The sequence below is a fragment of the Carettochelys insculpta genome, chromosome 4, assembly GCF_033958435.1.
Source record: "Carettochelys insculpta isolate YL-2023 chromosome 4, ASM3395843v1, whole genome shotgun sequence".
NCBI classification, from domain to species: Eukaryota; Metazoa; Chordata; order Testudines; family Carettochelyidae; genus Carettochelys; species Carettochelys insculpta.
This window is the reverse complement of record NC_134140.1, coordinates 23,923,392-23,935,948: the sequence shown is the minus strand read 5'-3', so window position 1 is coordinate 23,935,948 and position 12,557 is coordinate 23,923,392. Positions and strand designations below refer to the sequence as shown.

The 12,557-nt window shown below is 50.0% G+C and overlaps 1 protein-coding gene across 2 annotated transcripts in view; it reads left to right on the top strand.

The window, feature by feature from the left end:
- Positions 1–12,557, top strand: part of TBC1D14 (TBC1 domain family member 14) — a 118,885-nt gene that overhangs the window by 81,599 nt on the left and 24,729 nt on the right. The window contains exon 12 of one of the 2 annotated variants that reach the window (XR_012645328.1): positions 6,337–6,415. The exons of the other annotated variant lie outside the window; for it this stretch is intronic. The gene's annotated coding sequence lies outside the window, so the exon portion shown is untranslated. The remainder of the gene's footprint in view (positions 1–6,336; positions 6,416–12,557) is intronic. 2 annotated transcript variants of the gene reach the window in all.

Here is a 12,557-nt window from a genome sequence, read left to right as displayed (position 1 = left end):
ACAGGAAATTAATCTGTTTATATTCATACTAAACATCTATTTGGATACAAGGCAGAAGTTCAGCCAGGGTACTTGGTCTGTTTTTTAAGAGTTCCATTGAACATCTAACTTTAAAGCAACAATGAAAAAATAAAACTTATTTGGGGAAACTGACCATTCTCTAGATACCCAATACTGTGCAATACTCAGATTATTGTGAGCTTAATTATTCCAGATGGGGGTGGGCAAAATCAGCCCCAGGGGCCACATCTGCCCTGCCAACCATTTCTCTCTGGCCCGCCTAGCTGATTAGCAGAGCCTGCATATTTATAGTCAGCAGCATTTGTTCAGCTGCCCCTCCCCACCTTGTTCTGTCTGCAGCTAAGCTGGTCCTAGGTAGGATTCTCCTGCTAGTTGTGCAGGATGGGGAGAGGGTGTAGGGGAGAGCTGAAGTCAGAGTGTTGCCCTGCCCCTGCACCTCTTCTCTGCAGAGCAGGGATGGGAGAGAGGGAGAAACACAGTGGAGCTGTTCCAGTCTGAAGCATGGATGATAAGTGACTCAGGAGTGCAGAGCAGGACAGATTTCCCTTAAAAAGACAGAGGATGGCTTCTCTCAGAAACTTACCCAGCAGCAGCCAGCACCCACGTTGTCAATGTTGCACGTACCCAGTCTGTCTCTCACACACACACAATCACTGTCACATATACACTGCAGGACACAGTCTGTGTCATGAAGTCTCTCTCACACACACAGGCCATGTCTACACTAGCCCAAAACTTGGAAATGGCTGTGCAAATGGCCATTTCAAAGTTTACTAATGCAGCACTGAAATACATATTCAGCACTTCATTAGAATGCTGGCAGCCACAGCACTTCGAAATTGATGCGGCTTGTCCAGATGGGGCTCCTTTTCAAAAGGACCCTGGCTACTTCGAAGTCCCCTTATTCCTATCTACTGCCGGCATTCTAATGAAGCGCTGAATATGTATTTCAGCGCTTCATTAGTAAACTTGGAAACGGTCATTTGCACGGCCGTTTCGAAGTTTTGGGCTAGTGTAGACATAGCCATAGTGTTTCTCTTTCACACTCACACACTCTGTCTCTCTCTTACTCTCTGTAGCCCCCAGCTCCAATTCCTCTGCCCAAGGCTCTGCCCCTTCCAGGGGCCCCAGAGCTGGCCCGTGACCAATACCAAAATTCCTGGGGTGGCCCCTCTGCAAAAATTAGTGCCCACCACTGTTCTAGATGTATTGATTTAATGCATTCATTGTAAGTGGGAGCCCAGACCAGTTTAACAGCCATACACAAATGGATTGGAAGGTACTTCTTACCCTGAACTAATAGGGTGGTAAAAATAAACTGTTGATCTACAGTGAGAAGCAGGTTTCCAGTTTCTCTTAGTTTTGCTGTGGCAGCTGGGATTTCAAAGGTGGCTAAGGGAATTAAGCAATCAGTTCCTTATTCTCTGAGGCCCTTTGGAATTCCCAGCTGGCATGTGAAATGTACGACATGGGGAAAATAATAAAATCCTCAGACTTCATTCCAGCTGCTGTAGCTGCCTCATTAGTGTTTGAAAATTGCTTTAACTGAAAAAAAATTGACTTTTCTGTACATCTTCCCTACCTTTCCTTTCTAAACTGGAAGTATATGCATAAAATAGGGTAGTACTTTCTTCGAATTTAACATGGGGAGAACAGGTAGTAGGAACAGTGAGATCACTGAGGTAGTGACTGTGAGCATTTCCTCAGTCCTTATACAGTGAGAGACTGATACAGGTGGTTGCTCCATTGCAGTTCCTGAAATTTATCGACAGTAGAAGCCTTTAAAGTGGCATGTTGCCACTCAGTTCACATTGGCGGCAGCAAGACCAGTCTTGTTACAGTTGGCTGCACCCAGCAATAGAGAGAGAGCATTGCCTTGCTAATGTACCCAGATACCTTATTCATGAGGCTGACAGCAGCGGGATACCTGGCAGTGGGTTGGGGGTGTGGGGGGCTAAGCCTGGGGTGGGTTAGGGCTGCAGGGGGCATGGGGGGTTGTGAGCCAGAGCTGGGTGTGGGGGAGGGTGAGCTGGTGCCATGCAGGAGGTGAGGTTGAATCAGGGCTATGGTGGTGGGATGTGTGTGTGAGAGCCAGAGCCGTGCACATGTGCAGGGTGGGAGGAGGTGAGCTGGATCCACGCATGTGGGGGGAGGGGGGGAAATGGGGCTGCGCAGTCTGGGGGTGGGGGGTTGAGCCAGTGCTGGGGGTGGGGAGCAGGATTTTGAGTTGAGTGCAACTCAAAATCATACATTTTGAGGGATTACTGTATTTAGATCATATAGAAGGTATGACTGGGCATTGTATTACTTAACCTACATATTAGGTTTTTAAAATTACATTATCACAGAATCACAGGGCTGGAAGGGACCTCAGGAGGTCATCTAGTCTAGCCCCCTGCTTCAAGCAGGATCAACCCCAACTAAGTCATCCCAGCCAGGGCCTTGTCCAGCCGGGACTTAAAAACCTCAAGGGATGGCAAATCCACCACCTCTCTAGGCAACGCATTCCAGTGCTTCACCACCCGCCTGGTGAAGTAGTTTTTCCTAATATCTAACCTTCACCTTTCCCTCTTCAACTTCAGACCATTACTCCTTGTTCTGCCCTCTGACACCACTGGGAACAGTTTCTCACCCTCCTTTTTAGAGCTCCCCTTCAGGAAGTTGAAGGCTGCTATTAAATCACCCCTAAGTCTTCTCTTCTATAAACTAAACAAGACCAAGTCTTTACCAAACAAGTAAACAAGTCTTTACCAAATTCCTAGTTCTCTTTGGTCTGTTTCATGGCCACAAGGTTTTAAAATACGTTGGTTTCAGATGTTTACCTCTAAAATTTCAGTGTTATGACTGTGGAGGTCTGCATACAAAATGGAATTGTTCCCAAATCTCTTGTGGAGAGCACCTCTGCAAACACCAGCTGTAGTGTTTTCTACAGGTAGAGAAAGCTCCCAGAACTGAAAGTAGATCTTATCTCACCTAGAGGCTCCCAGCTGCTAGTCTGGGCCAGTAGTACATTAATACATGGGCCAACGAGCTTTGGACAACTTGAAAAATAGATGCCCCAGCTGCAGGAGATGCTGTGAGGGCTGAAACCCTGAGCTCAGGCACTCTGAGCCCTAGCAGGAGCTGTGGGGGTTAAAGCCCCAAGCCCAGCTAGGAGTCAGGCAAAAGCCCTGAGTCTGTGCAGCGCAGGGCCCAGACAGGAGCTGTGAGAAGGAGGCAGCAGCCCGAAGCCTGGGTACCCCAAGTCCAGGTAGAGTTGTGTAAATGGGGAGCAACCCTAAGCATGGGCAGGTGCTGTGATAGGGAAGGCGAAAGCTTGGCACCTCAGGCTGTGTTCATGCACGGATGTGCGAGAGAGTAAGAGCCCTGAGTCCCAGCTGTAGCCAGAGCCTGGGCAGGAGCTGCAGGACGTGGAAGCACCACATCTGGTTTGGGGTCTGTGTCCCCAGTACTGGCAGGAGCTGATGGGGAAACAGCAATACCCAGCCTGGTTGCCCAGTGCCTGGATAGGACCTGCAAAGGGGATTGGTGGGGGGCTGCAACAGCCCCAAGCACTGCGGGAACTGAGGGGGATGGAGCTGCAAGGAATGACAGTCCTCAGCCCACATGTCTGATCCTGGGAAGGAACTGCACAGGGTAGAAGCTCTGAGCCCTGGTTGGAGTCTGGACAGCCCTCAGCCCTAGCCCCCAGCCCTTGGAGTAAGGGGAGAACAGCAGCCAAGAGTCACAGCAAGAGCCCTGGGCAGCAGCCCCTAGCCATGGTATCCTGAACCCTGGCAAGAGCTACAGGAGGCAGCAGCCCCAAGCATAGCTCCGGAGCAGCTGCAGCACAGATCACTTCTGCGCTGACTGTAGAGGTGGCTCTGATCTCCCTCGGATAACAGCGATGCAGGTGAAGGACAGTTATTCCAGTTTTGTTTCAAGTCCTCTGGAACCATTTGACAGACCCATTATCTTCATGTTTTGTATTTGTATTCTCTCTCTCTCTCTCCCCCACCCCCATCTCCCATGTATATTTTGGAGCTTTTTTGATTCAGCTGACTGGAGTATTAGGCAAACAGCTGGAAAAACTGAGCCAAGATGCAAAGTTAGAATTTAGGGTAACCGGAGAGAGATTACAGGATACAGAAATCATTATAGAATAATTATGCAAAATCTCTGCATTAAATGTGTGATGGAGAAAAAGCTGTACAGTGAACATGCAAATCAGAACTAGAGTGCAGAGAATTGCATAATGAGAGCAAAACTGTCGAGTTTTGCATGCGTACAGTATAGAATTCTTTCAGCTGGCTGTGAACTCTCTCTATAATTAGGACTCTACCAATTTCATGACAGTGAAAAACATGTCATCTACAGTGAAATAAGCCCTACACTGTGAAGTCTGATCTCCTCAAAATAAGCCAGGTTGGGGGTGAACAGAATTTCCATTTTTCCTTTTTTCCATTTCAGTTCCCCTTGTATTCTAGCAGGAGGACTCTTGTTTCAACCAAATCTGCTGTATTTGTGTTGGGAGAGTCTCAGCTTTTCCCTCCAATTCTGTGTTTTGTACATATTGTAACCAAAAAATATTGATCGTGGTGGGGCTTGAACCTGGCTGAGCCAGCAGGCTTGAGAGAAGGCATGATGGAAAGGGAAAAAGAAAAGAGCAAATCTTTTGGTTTTTAATTCTGATAGTTTACCTTTAATCACACATTTCACAATCATTACCGTCCTTTTGTTAAAGGTCTAATAGGGCATTGGACTGGGAGACAAACCTGGTTTCTGTTCTCATCTGTGACTGCATTTACACTGCAAGATCATTTGAATTCAAAGCAATTAGGTTGATATTACCATGTGCCTATATTCACTTTAAATACCATTAGCTCAGTTTAACGAGCACTAATGTCGAGATTACAATGTCGCCGTTTCCTGACAGGTGTAGTGGCAAAATCGAATTCGGAAGTTTGATTAAAAGGCCAGTGTAGAAGCACCACGTGTTAAAATCGAACTTATTAGCCTCCAGAGGTGTCCCGTAGGTAACTCACAATACCCTTTAGTGTTCCTCTCTGGGTGCAATGGAATTAGGTAACAGGAAGACCATCAATTTCAAAGCGGGACCAGAAAGCCTGTGGCTGTGGGCTCATGTTTGTATGGGAACCTGAGAAATGTCTGTCTGTCTTTGCACTCACAGTACTAGTAGCATCTCTCCATTACAAATAGCCCCTGCAGGGAGTTGGTGGTTCTGTCTGTACATGTGGTATTTTTTTCTGCATTCTCCAGCACCAGCCACTGTACCACATGGCAGCAAGGCTGTTGTGGGGGTTGTGTTTGCAAAAGATGCTGAGCAACTTCTTCTCAGTGGGGTACATTTGTGCGCAAACACCCCCACCCCACCCCACAGAGGCACCGTACAGTTGGAGTCTTTCCCATGCTCAGCCACATCACGTGGATAGGCCCTGACGCAGTAAAAGGACGTGTCTGCTCTTTGGTGCTGACTATGCTGCCAGGCAGCACCATGTACTATCTTGTGTTCATTTAGAGTTGCCAGGGTGGGAAAGATATTGCGGGGATTGCAGCCACCAGGGAGAAGTCTCTCAGGAGGCTAAAGATATTCAGCAGCTGTTACTGCTGGGGGAAGTCTCCCCCAGCAGCTAGGATAGTTGGGGGCACTGCCTCATCTACATTCCAATCTACATTACAGACCACAGCGCTCCCCCACACCTTCCCAAAAACATTTCTGGGAGCTTGCTATCCATTGCAGACACCTGCTGGTTGGATATTTTGGTCATGAAATCTTTTTGCTAACATTTCCTATCTGTCTTCATGGTTTGACCCCCTCAGCAACATGGGCGCAAGGGAGGGCTGGTTGAGATTCCTGTTTCTGTTATAAGTTCAGTGTATGATATTTCACTGCCATCACCTGTGTTCACAATGTCTGTATTGTGAAGGGGAAAGTCAAAAATGTTTTTTCTCAACTTTTGTATCCTTTTTCTTCTAACTATGAGAATACATTCCGGGTCCCTGTATTACATTCAGGGGTTGGGTGCAATGATGGGAGGAGGGACACTCAGTGGATGGCCAGTTGAGAACACAGCCTTTGCACAGAAGTCTTACAGTGCACAGAAAGCCCAAGACTCTCCCCTCAGCAACTCTTTTTTGAAAAAAACTTTCCTGTCTTCTCTTTCTTCAAGCTTTTCAGGGATATTTTACTGCCATCGCCCGTATTCACAATATCTGTGTAGTGAAGGGGAAGGTCAAAAATCTTTTTTCCTAGACTTTTCTATTCTCTTTCTTCTAACTTTGAGAATACAGTCCGGGTCCCTGTATTATTTTCAGGGATCGGATGCAATGATGGGAGGTAGGACGCTCAGTGGATGGCCAGTTGAGAATTCAGCTGCAGAAGAAAGACATTTCTGTAAGCTTTTTTGTCTTGTCTGTGGATGCCCTACTTTTCCTCCCTTCCAACGGGAATAACGGACGTTTGCTTACCATGGGAGGGGAATGAGGAAAACGGAATGTGGGAAGATGATCTCAAAGACCAGCGAGCATACCCAGAATGCTACAGAGATGAGGGAACTGTGGGGTAGTTTCCCACAATGCACTACTACAGTTGATGTTGCCGATTGAGTGTGGCAGCACAAGTTGACTTTGTAAGGAGCATGTGGGGAGGGCAGGATGGTCAAATTCAAACTTATAAATTCTAGAATTACAAAATCTATGTTAATAACTTTGAATTTCTTCTTCGAGTGGTCCCCGTGGGTGCTCCACAATAGGTGTCGGGCTCACCCAGCGCTGCAGATCGGAATTCTTCTAGCAGTTTCTATTGGATCGCTCATGCGCCGATGCGCGCTGCTCCCTTGCGCGCCCTCGGTCATGTGCGCGATCCGGTCCCCGCCAGTTCCTTCTCAACCGCCATCGGCTGCAGATGGAATCTGCTCTGGCTAAAGCCAGAGACAGAAAAGATAGTTGTTTTTATGTGTTAGTTCGTTGTTTGTCACTATTATACAAGGAAAAAAAAAAAAAGAAAGAGAAGAGCATATTAAATAGCAGAGAGAAGAGGAACGAAGGAGAGAGGGGTGGACAATAGGCTGTTAAGCCGTCCGCTGCCCTGAAGCCCGTGAATGTTATTGTGGGTTAGAAAGCACTGATTAGTGGCTAAGTACCCTATTAACAGTAAAGGCTCACCGCAATGGCTTCCTCGGGGTTTAAGAAGTGTTAGTCATGCCGCGAGGCTATGCCGGCCTAAGATGGGCATAGTGAATGCATTCGTTGCCTGGGGGAGTCTCATGTTACCCAGAAGTGTTCGCACTGCGCTAAGCTTACAGCCAGGGCCAGGAAGGACAGAGAAATGAGGCTCAAAATGATCTTGTTTGATAAGGCCCTCCAGCCTGAGCCGCCGGAGAAGCCTCACACAGAAGGGCCCTCTGGGTTGCATAAAAGGAAGGCAGCCTCTTTGACCCCCTCTGTGCAGAAGAGGAGGATACTCTCCCTGGCTCGATCCTTGCCAGCGGTCCCAGTGAGCAAGATGGGCAGAACGCAGAGCCCCCAGCTGCGAGCTGATGAAAGCGGCAGCGCAGCAGCGCATGTGGCTGAGGCCGGGCCTCCGACCTATACAGCAGGCGGCATGGAAGGCGCCGGAATCGGCGGCACCGCCGCACACGGCACCGGCTCCCACGGCGCAGGGGCACCCAGCACGGGGCCTGCCGGCGCTGGAGGAAGCTACCCGCGCGGCACCAGCAATGGGGCCGAGATCCCTGGCACGGGAGGGGGCGGCGCCCACCCGGCAGGGGAGGGGCAAGGCTAGAGCTAAACCCGGCACCTTAGTCCATCTCCAGGCAGGGCTGCGATGCCCTTATCACCCAGCACCCCTCCCGAGATGCACCGCCGGGCGGCAACTCCACCGGCTTATTTCGGGCCTCCCTCTCCGTTCCTCCAACCAATTTCGCCGTGGCTCAGGCCACCTTCACCATTTTTGGGCATGGATCCCCTTGAGTACTATCACAAACCAACTTCACCACTATCTATGTCGTCACAGAGATCCGCTCCCCCAGACATCATGGGTACACTCCCCGATCATGGTCCAGGTCTCCATCATTGGGCCCTTGCCCATGTTGCTATGGTGGTCCTCATCATGCTGAACACAGACACCGCAGGTCTAGATCCAGGGGCAGGTCCTCTCCTACTACTCGTCAATACTCCCGTGTACACTCTCGCTCTGGGACAGGAATGCAGTTGTCCTGGGGGAATTAGGTCCAGAGTCCCGAGACTTCCCTTCACAACCCACCAGGGAGCAAGTATACTACCGAACTCGGGAGCCAGAGGATTTGGGGGAGGCTTACCCCAGCGGTTCCTCCTCATCCTCCCCAGATGAGGCCATTGCCCCCGGGGAGGTCTCCCCTCCAGATGACCTTAAACAATTCCAGGAGCTGTTCAAAAGAGTAGCATTCACGCAGGACGTTCAAATAGCAGAGGTGCAGGAGAAGCACCATAAACTCCTGAGAAATTTGAGACCCCCGGCTTCATCTAAAATCGCTATCCCACTGGACGAAGCCATTATGGAGTCAGCCACTAACATATGGCAGACTCCGGCCTCTATTCCACCTACGAACAAGAGAGTGGATAAGAAGTACTTCGTCCCAGCCAAGGGCATGCAGTTCCTGTTTAGCCACCCACAACCCAATTCTTTGGTGGTCGAATCGTCCCAGCAAAGGTCAAAGACGTCTCAGTACAAATCAGGGGGGTTGGATAAAGATGCTAAGAAATTAGAGCTGTTCGGCAGGAAGGTCTACTTCTCCTCTACCCTATTAGTGAGAGTGGCAAATTACACAGCACATCTATCAAACCATAACTTTGACAGTTACTGTAGACTCACTCCTCTCATGAATTCACTTCCGGAGGACAAGAAGCCAGTGTTAAAGGCGATTGTCCAAGAGAGCTACGTGGCATTGCGGATGGGAGTCCAGAGTGCCCTGGACGTGGCGGACACAGTGTGACGTTCAACAGCCGCAGCAGTGGTAATGCGTAGGGAATCCTGCCTCCAGACATCCGGTATCCCTCGAGACCTACAGGCGAAGATCGTGGATCTTCCTTTTGACAAGCAAAAGCTGTTTGTGGACTCAACCGACTCGGTCCTCCACTCCAGCAAAGAGACGAGGGCCACACTTAAGACCTTGGGTATTTATACTCCCCCATAAAAGAAAAAGAAATTCTATCCTCAGCAAAGACGCTACGCTTACCAACCACAGCATGCACAATATCAGTGAGGCTATGACCAAGGGTGCTATCAACAGCAGCAGCAGTACAGGGCCCCCAGGCAGCGTTCTCAACAAAGCCGTACACCTTCGGGGCAAGCCCAGAGACAGCAAGTTTGACAGGTATGTCGAGGACTGCACTATCAACACCATCACTCAATGCCATTCTCATCTCATGTTCCATCATCGCCTCAAACTGTTCCGCTGCCAATGGCAAAAGATCACAACAGACAAATGGGTGCTAGAAATCATAGCCACGGGTTACATGATCCCCTTCCAGTCACTTCCACCGACGAAACCTCCCACTCGGCCTCATCTCAGGGACGCTGCCCATGAGGCGAGGCTGAAGCAGGAGGTAGATCACCTCATGTTCATAGGGGCGGTGAAAAGAGTGCCGGAACAATTCCAAGGGAAAGGTTTTTACTCACGCTACTTCCTAACAGAGAAGAAAACAGGAGGCTGGAGGCCGATTTTGGATCTACGGGGCCTCAACAGATACTTGCGCAAGCAGCGCTTTCGGATGATTACAGTTGCCTCCATACTTACGGCACTGGACAATGGAGACTGGTTTGCAGCCCTTGACTTACAAGACGTTTACTTTCATATAACAATCCATCCGGCACACAGACGCTTCCTCCGCTTCATGGTTGGCGGGGAACATTTCCAGTACAGGGTTCTTCCGTTCAGCCTATCCTCGGCACCCAGAGTCTTTACCAAAACCTTGGCAGTGGTATCAGCCTACCTGCACAGACAGGGTGTTTATTTTTCCATATCTGGACAATTGCCTACTGAAAGGGGCCTCAAAGGCAGAGGTCCTACGCATGATACGTGTCACCGTGAACACGTTTACTTCGCTGGGCCTAGTTATCAACCTCGCAAAGTCAAAGACCAAACCCATGCAAGATATAGAGTTCATAGGGGTACGCATAAACTCTATCGCATCAAGAGTATACCTGCCCGACGCCTGCTTCCGCGCCATCAACTCCCTGGTGCAAGTCATGATGTACAGCCCCGCAGTGCCGGTCCTAACGTGCCTGCAACTGTTGGGGCATATGGCGGCAGCGACGTTTGTGGTACAGAATGCCAGGTTACACATGCGAAGCCTGCAGCATTGGCTGGCGAGTGTTTACAAACCGGCATCCCACACTGTCCACAGGGTAGTGTCGCCCACGACGGAGGTGCGCAGATCGCTAGCGTGGTGGGAAAATCCCAAGAACCTGCTAGTGGGGGTGCCCTTCCACCAACCACAAATTTCTATTTTTCTTACAACCGACACCTCCCACATAGGATGTGGAGCACACATTGGCAGCAAGGTGACGCAAGGGCTATGGTCCCCTGCCCTCAGTACTGCTCCAGAGCAGGAATAGGGCGGGGGTCTCTGGGGGACGCATTCATGATTTCATGGATGGGCACTCTACTCTACATGTTTCCCCCCACAACGCTTATCCACACGGTTCTGCAGAAGGCCAGAAGGGGGAGAGCTCACATGATACTCATAGTTCCAACTTGGGGCTGACAACAATGGTTTCCCCTGCTTCTGTGCGTGACGGATTGTCCACCACTCCCCCTACTGGTAGCGCTGGACTTAACTCACACAGGCTCAGGGGTCCATAGTGCACCCGCGCCCTCAGGGACTCTGTCTACAAGCCTGGTTAATCCATGGCTCAGCGCCTTAGAGAGCACGTGTATGGAGGGAGTACGACAAGTCTTGGAGTGTAGCCGAAGGACCTCCAGCAGGAGGACTTACGAACAGAAATGGACACGCTTTACACCCCGGTGTTCTGCCAAACAGTTAGCTCCCCTCGACGGTCCTATAACTGTAATACTAGAATACCTGTTGGACCTCAAACGAGACGGGCTTTCTCTATCCTCACTAAAGGTCCACCTTGCTGCTATATCAGCTTTTCGGCATAAAGAGGAAGGGCCCACCGTATTTGGCCACCCTATCGTCACAAGGTTCTTGAAGGGGCTGGTAAACCTGTACCCCCCTCAAAAACCGCTACCGCCATCGTGGAATTTGTCTTGGTGCTCAGTGCGCTATCGGGACCACCCTTCGAACCATTAGCCACGCTACCCCTTCGACTCCTTACTATGAAAACAACCTTCCTTCTTGCGATTATGTCAGCCCGCAGGGTGAGCGAGCTCGCAGCAGTGATGGCAACGCCGCCCTGCACAGTAGTCTCAAAGGAGGCAGTAATCTTACGATTACACCCAGCCTTCGTTCCAAAAGTTTCCTCAGAGTTCCATCTTAACGAACCAATAGTTTTACCCTTGTTTTACCCGAAGCCTCACAGCTCCAGCAAGGAGGCGCGCCTACATCTCTTAGATGTGAGAAGGGCGTTGGCCTTTTACATAGACAGAACTAAGTCCTTCCGGAAGACGGACAGGCTTCTGGTGTCTCTCGCTCCCAGGTCAAAAGGGGAAGGTCTCTCTTCCCAGAGAATTTCAAATCACATTGTGTCCTGTATAAAAATGTGCTACGAGCTTCAAAAGACCCCTTTGCTGTCCCCGCCTAGGGCTCACTCCACCAGGGCGGTGGTGGCATCAACGGCCTTCTTCAAGGGAATCCCGTTAAAAGACATCTGTAGAGCGGCGACCTGGTCATCCTACGACACCTTCACCACGCATTATGCCCTGCATCGGGTGTTCGACGAGGATACCCGTCTGTCGACAGCGGTCCTCTTGGGGGCAAGCTGCACATGAATCGATTACCCACCACCTTACTTGGGTTACTGCTGGGTAGTCACCTATTGTGGAGCACCCATGGGGACCACTTGAAGAAGAAAGAGATGTTACTCACCTGTAGTAATGATGGTTCTTCGAGATGTGTCCCTGTGGGTTCTCCACCACCCGCCCATCCTCCCCGCTTCGGATCTCTGTCTGGTGTTTTTCAGGAGCATCCGAGGCAGTTGGTCAAGGAACTGGCAGGGACCGGATCGCGCACATGACCGAGGGTGCGCAAGGGAGCGGCGTGCATCGGCGCATGCGCGATCCAATAGAAACTGCTAGAAGAATTCTGATCTGTGGCGCTGGGCGAGCCCGACACCTATTGTGGAGCACCCACGGGGACACATCTCGAAGAACCATTGTTACTACAGGTGAGTAACTTCTCTTTATCTCATAGTGTAGATGCAGCCTGTGTTACTCATTGGCAGAGTGACCATTGCTTCTTCTGTTTCCCCCACTTTAAAATGCAAATGACACTTCCTTTGAATGCTGTGAGTGAAAGCTGTGTATAAGAGTTTAATTAACCTTATTAGAGTTAATAATGCTAAGAAAGCTTCTTGGCTTCCAACTTCAACTTCT